Genomic DNA, 12,629 nt, shown 5'->3' with positions numbered 1-12,629 from the left:
AACTCCTATTGTACATCGCGGCCACCACTCAGGTGGTCAGCACCGCGATTGTAGTTGAGCGAGCCGAAGATGGCAAGACCCACGGTGTTCAGCGCCCAGTCCATTACATCAGTGAAGTCCTCTCGCCTACAAAGCAACGCTATCCCCACTATCAAAAGCTTGCGTATGGAGTCTTTCTAACAGCACGCAAGCTAAGACATTATTTCCAGCAACACACAGTTGTTGTTGTCAGCGAGGCTCCTCTCGCCAACATTCTGAACAACCCTGAAGCGACTGGACGAGTCGCCGAGTGGGGAATCAAGCTCTCGGCTCGCAACATAACCTACGAGCGGCGGAAGTCGATCAAATCACAAGTGCTCCCCGACTTCATCGCCAAGTGGACAGAGGCTCAGACTCCGGGCCCGCCTGACATGTCAAGCTCATGGACGATGTACTTCGACGAGTTGAAGCGACATGAAGGGGCAGGCGCGGGTGTCGTGCTTATTTCACCCAAAGGTGATAGACTCCGCTACGTGCTTCAGATGCATTTTCACAACACTTCAAACAATGAAGCCGAGTACAAGGCCCTCTTGCATGGCATGCGCATGGCCAAAGCTTTCGGAGCCACGAGGCTCATGATATACGGCGACTCTTACCTCATCATTCAGAAAACGATGAAGTCGTGTGACGCCATTTCGGGCTCCATGATTGCTTATCACGATCTCTACAACGTACTGGAAGGCCAGTTCGATGGATGCGAGCTGCGTCACATTGGCCGAAACAGCAATGACGAAGCGGACAGTCTGGCCAACATCGGCTCGCTCGTTCCCCAATCCCGTCCGAAGTATTCCTAGAGATCATCCACCAAAGATCCATCAAAGAAAAGAATACTTCGAGTACCAAGAAGACAATACCAATCGACCGTGAGCAAAAACTTCTCGACCCTGACTCACCAGACGACCCTGCAGTCGCAACCGGTGAAGAAGAACCAGATAAGGTGCTCATGGTTGAGCCGACGTGGATGCAACCCTTTCTTGTGTACATGATTCGACAAGAGCTACCTGCAGACGTCGCAGAAGCACATCTAATTGCTAGGCGGTCTAAAGCTTTTACCGTCATTGAAGGAGAGCTCTACAAACAAAGCGTCTCCGGCGTCCTGCAACGATGCATTCCACCTGAGGAAGGACAGGAGATTTTGATCGACATACATCAAGGCACATGCGGTCACCATGCGAGCAGTCGTGCTATCGCGGCTACGGCTTTTCGAGCCAGATTCTACTGGCCGACAGCGATGCAAGACGCCGCCGACATCGTCACCCGATGTGTGGCCTGCCAGATGCTCGCAACTAAGCCGCATGCCCCGGCTTCAGAACTCAAAACAATACCATTGGCTTGGCCTTTCGCTCAATGGGGACTCGACATGGTCGGGCCACTTCAACGATCAAAAGAAGGGGTCATACTTTCCTGCTTGTCACCATCGACAAGTCCACCAAATGGATCAAGGCAATGCCCATCACAAATGCCACGAGAATGACTGTCATCGCATTCATTCGCTCCATCGTATTCCGCTTTGGAGTCCCTCACAGCATTATCACCGATAACGGGTCAAACTTCATTTCTAACGAGTTCCGGTACTTTTGTGAACAGATGGGAATCCACCTCAATTGCGCATCCACAAACTAACGGGTAGGTCAAAAAGGCGAACGGCCTGCTCACAGGTCGCGCACCCGGTAAATGTTACTCGCGTTCCTGCACTTTTCGGATTCAAGGGAGGATAAACGATCTCAGCGTTACTCCCACCGGGAGTCTCCAAGTTCAAATTCACATTTAGACTTAATTATAATTATACAAAAAGCTCTTTCTACAAAAACGGCCCCTGGTCAAGATACAATCTTCGAGTACATAACTTGAGTCCGGTCACCACTGCAAACAGTCGTCACCAGACTCGGGGGCTACTCCCATCGGGAGCACTGGTCGCGCACCCGGTAGAATCTATGCTGCCACTATTTACTGAGGACTCGACGGTCGACGTTGTCGAACTATAAGGTCTTCTTCCTTCCAGTAACGCCAGCCGATGATTCTCGCCGCCTGCTCGTAAACAACATTGAAATGAGGTCGCAGATCGATTTCGTCGCCCGGGTCACCAATAAGCTCCGAGAGTCGGCTGAGATCGAGTCGAGGGTGCTGGACCCGCACAAACGCCAGGGCTATCTTCGCCCCCTGGACCAGCTGACGGTACATCAGCTCCCGAAAGACGCAATCTTGTCCAAGCTTTTAGGTCAGCTTGCTCAGCTCTTGGGGCACCTCCTACAAGGGCCGGAATGCCTGATGAATCGCCTTCAAAGTCTCTAAGTGAGAGTCGAAGAAGCTTCTGTTTTGGTCTATGCGGTCTCGCAAAAGCATCAGGTCATGACCCTCACTCGGTCAGACCAGAACGATGATCGATCGACCGTTTGCGAGCATTCAGCGCACTGTTTACCCGATCTTGCTCGCCTCGCGGGTCAGCCTGCACATCTGCAAACAACTCATGCTGGTAAAGCACAAGCCGAAAAGAAGAAGATCCAAGCAAAAAGGAGGTAGCGGCTCACATTGAAGCTGAGAACTCAGCCCGCGAAGATAAACTCTTCGCGGGCGGCAGCCGCCTTCAACTTGGTCTTGGCAATCTGCTACTCGCTCACGGCTCTCCGACTCTGCATCGTCGAGTCTTTGGCTCGGGTTTCGGCTTCTTGGAGGCGTCGACGAAGGAACTCTAGTTCGCTTTGAGTTTTGTCCAGGGAAGGAACCTCCTTTGGAGCCGTCAACTCCGCGGTTTTCGAAGGGGGCATCTCAGCCGAGACCGCGGCACTCGCGATATTCGACTCAGGTGTCACAGCTCTTTCAGCGTCTACCTCGACTGTCGGAGTCACGGGCTCTTTCTGCCACTATAGAAGAGAAATACCCCTTTTAGTCCCGAGAAGGATTCAAAGACATGAGTCCTAACTAGAAGCAAGGAGTTCGACTCATATCAGTGCAAAGGAACGGGGATGTTTCTTTATTAATAATGCTCACATTCGAGCAAGGACGATACAAAAAAGGAAAATTAGAAAGAGGACAGGAGAAAGCCTAAGAAGTCTAAGCTTCAAGCTTGGCCCACCTCTTGGCTTGGCGCAGGAGCCGACAATGGCGGAGCCGCCTCTCCCTTAGAGGCCTTGCTCCCAGCTGAGCTGACAGCTGGGCCGCCAGTTCTTTCCCAAGCTGGAAGTAAGGCGTCAAAGCCACCTCCTCCCCACTGGGTAACAACGGAGGGCCTGAAGCCACCTTCTGCAGCACGTCCTCGCCAAAGCCATGTGCTAGCGCTAACACGAACGTCGACTCTGCACTGGAGTTGGTCTGAACCCGGCTGAACTCGTCTAGGGGATCCATGTCAGCGCTGAAAAACTCTATGAGCTTTCCTAGCGACTCCGGCACTGGCTCGTCAGGAAACATCTTCCCGAACAAACCAGTGAGCACCCTAGAAGCTCCCTGGATCCCAGTTGCCGCTCCAGAGCAGACACTTGCTGTAGCGTCGATCACCTTGTCGAGTGAATTCTCACTCGAGGGCAAGAGACCGGACAAGGAAAGCAGGCCTGCAAACAAGCCAAAACATTAACAATGTATCCAAACAAGTGGATTCAACTACGATATTCTTACCTGCGAGAGGACCGATGACTCCTTGGAGTCGGACGGTTCTCGCCTTCTCCATTTCGACCTCCTTGGGCAGAGGCGTTTTTCAGCCTCCAGCTTCTCTACCGACTCCCTGGCAGATCAGCAAGCTTCTTCTCCAAACTTTTGGATTGAAGCTCGGTGGCATCGTTGAGGGAGTTAGCCTGAGAAAAGAGATATAGACGACAAACAGTAAGATACAATAATTTTTTGACTCAAAAAAGAGTGCGTTGGAAGCATTACCTTGAGCAGACCTCAGCTCTTGCTGGCTTCGCTCCAAGTCTCAGCGAAGCTGATCTCGCTCAGCCATCACCGCATCATAGCGATCAACAAACTCCGTTATGGAGCAGATGATCGGCTACAACCGTGATTGCGTCAGCGTCTGACTCATACCCCCATAGGGAGAGTAAATTTCATTAACAAAAGAAATTTACTTGACAAAAGAACTCGAAACTTACGTGACAAGCTGAAGTCGAGGGAGCCGTTTCGGCTCTGTGGCTCTCCAAGCGAGTTGACGAGTGGGGCAACCCTTGGAATTGACGCTCCCCACTCACTGGAGAAGGCGCCTTAGGCATCGCTACCTGAGGCTCAAACGTCTCAACGATGATTGAGGGACCCGAAGCCATCGGGTCCGACCCAATGGCCTCAATAGCCTGGGTTGTTGGTTGGTCACCCGAGACCACAAAGCTGGCAAAAGAAATCTTCTAGTTTAGTATTCAGATTGCATTATTTGAAGAGCTATTGCATGAAGAATCACCTACCTGGTCTGGGTGACTCGGCCAAGAAGGCCAAATCTGCGGACAGGCGTTGGCCTGCCTATCTTGGTCTTTTTGGCTACAGGAGGAGGAGAAGAGGTCCCAGCGGGCGGACCCTCGACACCCGTCAATTGATCATCAGACTTGGGGTTCGACTCCCTGCTGCGCTTCCTCCCCGTCTCCAGGGAAACCTCTTCAGTCTCGGAGTCGCTAGCCTGTTACGGCGACTCCGAGGACTCGTCCATCAGCTCTTCCTCCCCCGCAGGAGGAGGATGACTCAAGGGATCTTCGAGTCCCTACCACCAGCAAGCAGGTCAGTAGCTTACAAATACAAGCTCAAAACAGCAGAAATATAAATTATCTCCTCCCTCGGCCTGTCAGGGCCATAAAGGACTACTAGCGAGTCGATCTTGCCCGGAGTCACGTTGGTCAGGGTCGTCAACCTTTGCACCCGCGACTCCAATTCGTTCAAAGATAGTTCTTCCGTGTTCACCCGAGTGGGATCCCCGGGTCCTTCGAAGGACCACATTGGGTGAACGCGAGCCTGCAGCAACTGAATCCTCATCCTGAGGAACAGAGCTATTAGGTGACCACCTGTCAGCCCCTGTCCCATCAGGGAGTGCATCCTAGCCGAGGTCACCTCAGACTCCTCTGCAGGCGTCAGTTCGTGGCTCCATGCCGCCGTATTCTTTGTCTTCTTCTTGATTGAGAAGGCAGGAAGACTTGGATCGGCACCGAGGCGTCAACTTGGACATAGAACCACTTCGACCTCCAGCCTTGCACAGATTCGCGCTGCTGGAGGGAGAAGTATTTGGCGTCGGGCCTCACCTGGAAGTTGATGCTCCCAATGGCGTCCGCTTTCTGGCCTTTGATCATAAAGATCCGCTACTAGAGCCCCCAATGTGGGCCCACCCCCAAGAAGCATTTGCATAACGTGATGAAGCACGCAACGTGCAAATAGGAATTGGGGGGGCAGATCGTGAAGGTGCAGCCCATAGGCTAGTAGCATAGCACGGAAAAAGGCATGAAGAGGAAAAGAGAGCCCCCGCAGCACATAGTCGAGGAAGACAACCCGCTCACCTAGAAACGGTCGCGGGTGCTACTCTTTTGCCGGGAAGCGAACCCCGTCAGGGCCTCCCAGCAACAATCCCTCATCCTGGAGTTCCAGGATCTTGATGCGGTGGTCAGCCACGATGGGCCAAGGAACGACTCCCTTGCCAGCATCTCCTTTGCCGGCATCGGTCTTCGAACCCGCGGCCTTGGTCTTGCCCATCTCTGGATGGTGTGGGATTCTTGGTCGCTGAAGGAACTCGCAAAATTTTTTGGCTATGGAAGCAGGGAGCTCTAGCGCTTGAACTGGGTTCGCAAGGAAGAAGAAGGGTAAAAGGCATTCCCTTTCCATCCTCCTCCTTATATAGGCTGAATCCGGCCGAAGAATCCGGGCCGCAAGATCCATATCTTGGCCACGTGTCCCACATCGATCGGGAAGTGAAGCGGTGAAAATAGAAATGACCACCCATGTTTCGGGTGCAAGAATCGATAAAATCATTATGTCTTATTTACTGCACGAAGTGTGATCATTTTTTCACTGACGCATGCCAACAGTGCGCCTAGCTATCAGGCTAGACTGTGCATCCGGTCACATCGGTTGACCCAACGGCTCTTCACTTTCAACAGGTACGTCACCAGTGACGGAGTCTGACTCAAATATCATGACTCAAAAGCTATCTTTCATATAGAGAGGTGGATTTTTACCATAAGAATGCTGAGACTCGTCTTGGATCACAATTATGAATACTATGACTCTCATTCAGGTCACTAACTGACCGACTATTGGTTTATATTGGTTAAAGACTTCATACAGTCAACTATTGTCTGCTCTTTACTTGCAACAGTAAAAACAGGGTAATTACCCTAACAAAAACAGTCGATTTGATATAGTCGACTCAATTAAGTCGCACCAGCTACGTCACCTCAGTTGTTTATGCTCATTCGCCTAATAGTAAGCCTCTTGGATTTCGTCCAAAGAGCCTGGAGCCGCACCAGCTGCACTGTTCTAGTAACCCCATGCTCATTGCATGAAGATAAGCCTCATGGATCATTATATCGAGCCTGAAATCATACCAGCTGCGTATTTTAGTAAATCCAGGCTCATTGCATGAAGATAAGATCCGAAAGTTCTCTTACGGGCCTGGAGTCATACCAGCTACGTTATTTCCAGTCGAATCTATACTCATTGTATGAAGATAAGTCCTAAAATTTAGGCTTGGATATGCATCAACTGCATCCCTCCAGTAATAATTCTCACTTAAGGGTCGCTCCCTGCAACCATGTTCATTACATGAAGATAAGACCCGTAGGCTTCCTATAGGGCCTGGAAACGTACCAGCTGTGTACTTACAGTACAAGCAATCTTGACGAACGAGTCGAGTACTTAAAAACTGGAATTTGACTCTATAAGACCCCAGCAGGCTAAGTCGAAATTCGCCAGTTGCCAGGTTCGAACCCAGGGACTCGAATGCTGATGAAAGCTAGTGCTGTTTTCGCCCTAGAGCGATTAACTCGACTCGACTTCTCGAGTATCTGGGCGCATTAAGCATATATCCCTATGACTCCTACTCACCGCATTGATCCACTATCAGATCATATTGTGAAACTTTCACTTAATAGTCAAGCACTAAAGCATCGGCTCAGACACTCTCTGAGTCAAAAATACTTCTCATTCGAAGTACAAATCGATGGAACTCCAAGACTGCAGCATTATGCAACTGGCTCAACAACAGAATAAACTCATTCTTTACGGGAAAAGTCCCTAGTCGAGTCTTCAACTCAACCAGGCACTTGGGGGCTACCAACGTGGTTATGACTAACCACGTACTCGACTCGAGTATACCCGGTACAGCCTAGCTAGGGGCCCACAAGGAAGCTAAGTAGACTCCAGGAGTCTACATGCCAAATCTTGCGACTCAAGATAAGGAAGATAAATTAGAGTGTATCTCCTCATTGTAACCGACTTGGACTCTACCTTAGACCTGAGTTCCTACATATATATAAAGCATCAGGAGGGGGAGCCAAGAGGACACCCCAACTTAAATACAAGTTGCCTAGACGCACTCGTCGACTCTATGCATCTAGACTCTGCGGCACCCCATTGTAATCGACTAATCAATACAGATCCGACAAGCAGGACGTAGGGGTATTACCTCATCGAGGGCCCTGAACCTGGGTAAATCGTGTCCCTTGTGTATTTGTTAGCCAACGAGTTCGCCAACACACACTCGAAATCTTTCCTAGATACAAGTCCATCAATATGGACATTGTCGAAGTCACATCTTCGTCACTACCTCAGCAGGATTCATTGCTAGCGGTGTGTTGATCCATTAGTTTCTTATGTGAAAACATGACGTGAGTTGTGTGGAACTTACCCTGAGTCAAGTTGTGGACTTGTGCTCGTACTGGTTATTTGTGTGTTCGCTTTCAGGTGTTGCCGAAGCTAGAGGAACGTGGTCGATGACGGGATCGAGGGACGAAGCTTGGGAGAAGTTGAGGTCGAGGATCAAGGTCATGCGGGACGTTCGTGCGAAGGAACAATGGAAGTGAAGGCTACGATGATCCGGGAGGGCACCGGTTTGTTGTAAGTTGTGCGCGTCGTCGAGACAAACAACTTTGCTTTTTGAGTCGTCTCAATCCGAGGTCATATGTGGGGCCCACGGGTAGAATAACGACCGGGACAGAAGAGTTCGTGTTGGATTCGGACTCGGTTTAGGGTCACGAATTTTCCCTTATAAATAGAGGACGTCCTAGCTAGGGTTTCAGAAAGGACGTGAGTGAACTCAGAGTTTTGGATCTAGATTAATTCTTGGAGAGTTCTTGGATGCATGATTGCATCTTTTGTAATCGATTGACATCGTTGCAATAAATAGATTCGTTGGCGGTGTCATCTCTGTTCTTCTCGGATCTTCGTGAAATCTTCGTGCTGGATCTTTCTAACACTTTGGTGCAGGTTCATCACAAGTTCATAATACTTTGCTGCAAGTTTATCACGAGATCAAGAGAAGATTGCGATTAATTCATCTTTCTTGTTATTCCTCGAAATTAGTTTTAGATTAATCCTCGTAACTTTCTGTTAGCTGTTACTATTTTGATCATATCTTTTGATTGGTACGTCCGATAGAGCTGATTCTTGTTGCGTTTGTTAGATAATTTCAATACCTTTCTTTTCAATACTCATACGTATTTTTTGGTTCATCCAATCAAACGTTACGGCTGTTTTGCTATCACGGACAGAAAGGTGATTTAGGGTTTGAACTTTCGGGAAAAGTTTTAATTTGCTTCCGCGCAATCATTCGCCCCCCTCTGATTGCCTATCTCGATCTCACAAAACTGAGCCTTGGCAGAGGCATCAAGGATTCCTACAAAGGAAGCAGCAATAATTAAACTCTGCAAAAGAGATTAAAAGCTCATCAATGGCAGATCCAAATGCTCACCAGCAACAGACCGAGCAGCCCCTTCGAGTCGTTCAGTCCAAGCTTTTTCTCGCTCTTTCTCTGCGGAAAGACGAGAATCCACAAGTTGCTGAAGACGGCATTTCTCGGCAGCTGCTTCCCTTATCCCTTGATGACATTGATCCAGCTCAGTCTGGAGTCAATCGCGTTCTGCTTTCGTCTCCTCGAGCTCATCAATAAGTTTTGTCATGGAAAGGATGATTGGCTGAACAATTGCAGTCTCAAGTCATTTCTTGAGTATTACTCCCACCGGGAGGAAAAAACAACAACAAAAAACAAACTATTTGCTTACATGCTGACTCGAAGCTGGAGTCGTCACTTGAGGAAGAGTCGACTTATCTGGTCGACTTCCTTCGCTCACTTCCGATGGATTGGCCACTGAGGCTTCCCCAGGATGAGCTGCCTTGTATTTAGTTGACTGGTCCGATCCTTTTGGGTCCAGATCAATCGATTCAGCCTCGGGAGCTTTTCTGCTCTTGCCGGAGCCACCGATATGGCTGGACAAAAGTTTTCGGAGGTTCAATAAAATCTCTAAAAATGCTGAAGTAGAATCAGAAAATTGCTTACCGGCCACGGTCAAACCGAGCAAGGAGACCATAACGACGAGCCGCAACGGGACCTCCGGACTTGGTTCTTTTGAACGCAGGTACAGACACCGACGAATCGACATTCGGGTCCCTCGTACCCATTGATCGGGTCTATACCAATGGGCTACTGTCTTCTCTGCCGCAATTCTTTGACGTTGGAGAAACGCTGCTCGGCTCATTGTCAGGTCCCTGGAGTCAAAGGCATAATCAGAAATACAGTTTAGGTCAAGGTTAATAGATTTATTAAAAGTCTCGGAGACTACCTTTTCCCGAGGCCTATCAGGCCCATAAGGGGCCACTGGAGGGTCAATCTCACATGACTCTGACTTATCCAAGTCAGTGAGCCATCGAACCCGCCGACACACCTCAGTCGAAGGGCACTCTACTGTGCTTATCCGGGTCGGGTCTTGAATCCCTTGATATGCCCACATGGGATGAGCACGAGCTTGCAGAGGTTGGATTCTCCTCCGGATAAAAGCAGCAATGAGGTGGATTCCCGTCACCTTCAGCTGAGGAGTCTCCAGGAGAGACAAGACTCGGGCCATCAGAGTTTCGGCTTCTTCGCCCTCTGTCCCGCTTAACTTATGACTCCAGGCCGCTGTCTTCTTCAGGGAGGATGTTGCGGAGAATTCAGGACGACTGAAGCCGCGCCCCTCAACTGGCGCATCCATGATGTAAAACCATTTCAATCTCCATCGAGGGAGAGGCTCCCTCGCTCGGAGGTCGAAGAATTTGGCATCTGCATGAACCTGGATGACCACGCAGCCAATCGCATCTTTTCCTTGACGCTTGATTGATTCTTCCAAAGACACAGAGGAGGGCTTATCCCAAGGAAGCATTCACACAACGTTACGAAACACGCAATGTGAAGATAGGAGTTTGGGGAAAGATTGTGAAGCTGAAGCCCGTAGGCCAAGAGCAAGCTACGGAGGAAGTAGTGAACCGGGAAAGCTAAACCGCGGGTGATAAAATCGTAATGCACTACCCGTTCTCCGTGCATGGGGCGAGGGATTACCTCCTCGCTAGGGAATGGCACATGTCCAGGCCACGAGGAAAGCATTCCTTCTTCTTGCATGCCGGCAACCTTCTCGCAATTTACGGTAGACAACGACCAGGCGTTTTCGTTGCACGGGGCTCCGACACCGGGGATGCGCGAGCACCCCCTTTCTAGATTCGGCAGTGGGCTACGGGGATCGCTCCGGCAATCATCGGCGGGACCAATGTGAAGCGTAAGAACGCACCAAGTACGCTACCAAGGACACATGCACACGCTTTTTACATAGGTCCGGGCCACCTTGCGGTGTAAAACCCTACGTCCTGCTTGTCTGAGCTTGTATTGCTGTGAAATCAGCTGTTTACAGGTTGCCGGGGGAAGCCCCCAGGCGGTCTCTTTTTGGCTAAATGCTCTTTGCTACTCCGGGCTACTGCCAGTGTTGCACTATGAGTTGGCTCAGCAAACCAACGAACGAACCGAACGAACTAACGAAGAAAAACCCAACCCAAGAAACAACCAACCCTAGAAAAACCAACCCTTTGACCGTTGGCGGGGGTCCTCCTTTTATAGTTAAGGGGATACCACAGGTGCCACGGTGCATGGTTTACAAGTGGCGAGCAAAGAGCTTGGGCAACTCCTCCTCGGTGCACTGGCATGCATGCACGTGCGCCAACCCCGCGGCTAGAGGTCTAGGGCCTAAAAAATAGGACTGGACAGCCACTGTTCGTCCGACTAGACGGATAACGCCCCTCCTGTCGGCTCATTAAATGCATCGTGCGTCTCACTCCTTGCCCAGGCGAAACTGCACACTTGGCGCCTGCCGCGTGCCCACGTGGCGCCATTGTTCTGCTCGCTCGGCCCCGTCCTCACGGCGGGAACCTGCGCCCGGGAACACCTCCTCCCGGCAAGTGCCTTCCCGGGAGGTGCCCAGGCGGGACTATTCCTCAAAGCCCCGTTAGCCCTTCTGGGCTCGTAGCTTGCTGGGCAGCCTGCAAGTTGCCGCCCGAGGTGAGATCCTCCCAGGATCCCAGTGATGCAACCCACGCGTCGTGCAACGGTGGTACCCCGGGTAACACTGGTGCGACAGGCGTCCGCAGCCTTCTTACTCTTCCCCATCTCGCTAGGTCGAAAGATTTCTTATCCTTAATAGAGGACGCGAAGGGTTATTGGCTATCGAAGCTAAAACCTTGGGCGTCTGAGCTCTATTCGTGGGGAAGAAGGGTTAAACTAATTTACCCTACCTCCATTTTATATGCTTACTTTGGCAGGAAATCTGGGCCGCACGATTCCGTTCGTGGCCATGCGTTCCGCATCAGCCGGAATACGAAATGGCAAGGATGGAAATAACCGCCTGCTTCATGGGCACCGGAATCAATGACATCATCATTGTGTCTTGTTTACTGCGCGAAGTGTGATCGTTTCTCCACTGACGCATGCCAACGGTGCGTCTAGCTGTCAGGCTAGACTGTGCACCCAGTCACATCGGCTGACCAAACGGCTCTTCACCTTCAACAGGTACGTCATCCGTGACGAAATCTGACTGAAATATCATGACTCGAAATTATCTTTCATACAGGATAATGAAGTTTACTATAAGATGTTAAGACTCGCCTCGAGTCTCATTTATGAATACAAGGACTCTCATTCGAGTCGCTTACTAACTAACTGTTGGTTTATGTTGGTTAAACACTTCGCACAGTCAGCTATAGTTTATTTTTTACCTACACATTCGAGTCGCTTACCACGTACTCGACTCGAGTATACCCGTTACGGCCTAGCTGGGGCCCCACAAGGAAGCCTACTATGACTCAGGAGTCTACATGCCAAATCTTGCGACTCAAGATAAGGAAGATTAATTACAGTATATCTCTTCATTGTAACCGACTTGCACTCTACCTTAGACCTGGGATCCTGCATATATAAAGTATCAGGAGGGAGAGCCAAGGAGACACCTAACTTAGTTAGAAGTCGCCTAGACACACTCGCCAGATCGAATCTGTGCATCTAACCTCCGCGGCATCACATTGTAATCAACTCATCAATACAGATCAGACAAGCAGGACGTAGGGGTATTACCACATCGAGGGCTCTGAACCTGGGTAAATCGTGTTCCCTGTGTCCTTGTTAG

The sequence above is a fragment of the Brachypodium distachyon genome, chromosome 3 (assembly GCF_000005505.3).
Source record: "Brachypodium distachyon strain Bd21 chromosome 3, Brachypodium_distachyon_v3.0, whole genome shotgun sequence".
Lineage (NCBI taxonomy): Eukaryota > Viridiplantae > Streptophyta > Magnoliopsida > Poales > Poaceae > Brachypodium > Brachypodium distachyon.
Note: the sequence above shows the minus strand (reverse complement) of the source record.